The 1,265-nt window shown below is 54.0% G+C and overlaps 1 protein-coding gene across 1 annotated transcript in view; it reads left to right on the forward strand.

The window, feature by feature from the left end:
* Positions 1 to 658: 658 nt before the first annotated feature.
* The window catches only part of DMC1 (DNA meiotic recombinase 1), a 179,680-nt gene continuing 179,073 nt past the window's right edge, over positions 659 to 1,265 (forward strand). The window contains exon 1 of the mRNA XM_075320887.1: positions 659 to 850. The gene's annotated coding sequence lies outside the window, so the exon portion shown is untranslated. The remainder of the gene's footprint in view (positions 851 to 1,265) is intronic.

Genomic DNA, 1,265 nt, shown 5'->3' on the forward strand with positions numbered 1-1,265 from the left:
CTCCTCCTGAGTGATGGCAGCCACTGTACAGCCTCCTCCTGAGTGATGGCAGCCACTGTACAGCCTCCTCCTGAGTGATGGCAGCCACTGTACAGCCTCCTCCTGAGTGATGGCAGCCACTGTACAGCCTCCTTCTGAGTGATGGCAGCCACTGTACAGCCTCCTCCTTGGTGATGGTAGCCACTGTACAGCCTCCTCCTGAGTGATGGCAGTCACTGTACAGCCTCCTCCTGAGTGATGGTGACTATACAATCTTCCCCTGAGTGACGACAGCCGCTGCACAGCCGCCTCCTGAGGGCTAGCAACCATGTACAGCCTCCTCCTACGTGATGGCCGCCACTGCACACCCTCCTGAGTGATGACAGATACAGAGCAGCCTCCTCCTGAGTGATGGCAGCCACTGTACAGCCTCCTCCTGAGTGATGACAGATACAGAGCAGCCTCCTCCTGAGTGATGGCAGCTGCTGGACATCAGTCTGGACTGTGAACAATCTGCTACACCGCTACTTTTCCTTCACAGCGGAGGCCGCGCCTGCTCTGTGAGACAAAGCACGCGCAGGCGCAGACAGGCCAGAGCGGGCCAGGTTTCTGCACTTGACAGCAGCCCTCTGTGATCTCCTCGTGGGCGGCGTGACGTCACCAGAGTCAGACTGACCGCCGGCAGAAGTCTAGACTGACGTAAAAGCGCGGGGAAACCGAGTGACAAAAATACGTGTTTTTCTCAGGAAATTTCCACGTTTGCTTTTCCCAATACTACTTGACAGGGACGTCTCACAGGACGACTCCAGTGCTTGTGTACTCCTCTTGTTACTGAGTGGTCAAATTAATCAAACACTTTACTGTGATTAAGGTGAGAAAAGCATGACGTAGTGTTGAGTTTATTGAACCATAAAACACACACACACACACACACACACACACACACACACACACACACACACACACACACACACACACACACACACGAGGTGAGATGGCGCTAGAGTTTGTCTCCTATCCTGGAGAGACAATTTGAATAATTCCCAGAGGGGCATTGCAGCTATAAGTCCCCTTACCACTGACAGCCGGACTGGTTTGTCAGGTCTCCGTAAGGCCGGGTACACATATCCGGCTTTTCACAGTTTTGACGGATGCGGCGCACGCCAGCAGAGTGTATATACAGTACACTGGCAGCGCAACAAGAGCCGGTCACATGCAGGGCCTCGACGCGCGTATCACCAGACGTAGCTTAGTCGTAAAAAAAGCCTCCTGACGAAGCCACGCCA

The sequence above is a fragment of the Anomaloglossus baeobatrachus genome, chromosome 8 (genome assembly GCF_048569485.1).
Source record: "Anomaloglossus baeobatrachus isolate aAnoBae1 chromosome 8, aAnoBae1.hap1, whole genome shotgun sequence".
Taxonomy (NCBI): domain Eukaryota; kingdom Metazoa; phylum Chordata; class Amphibia; order Anura; family Aromobatidae; genus Anomaloglossus; species Anomaloglossus baeobatrachus.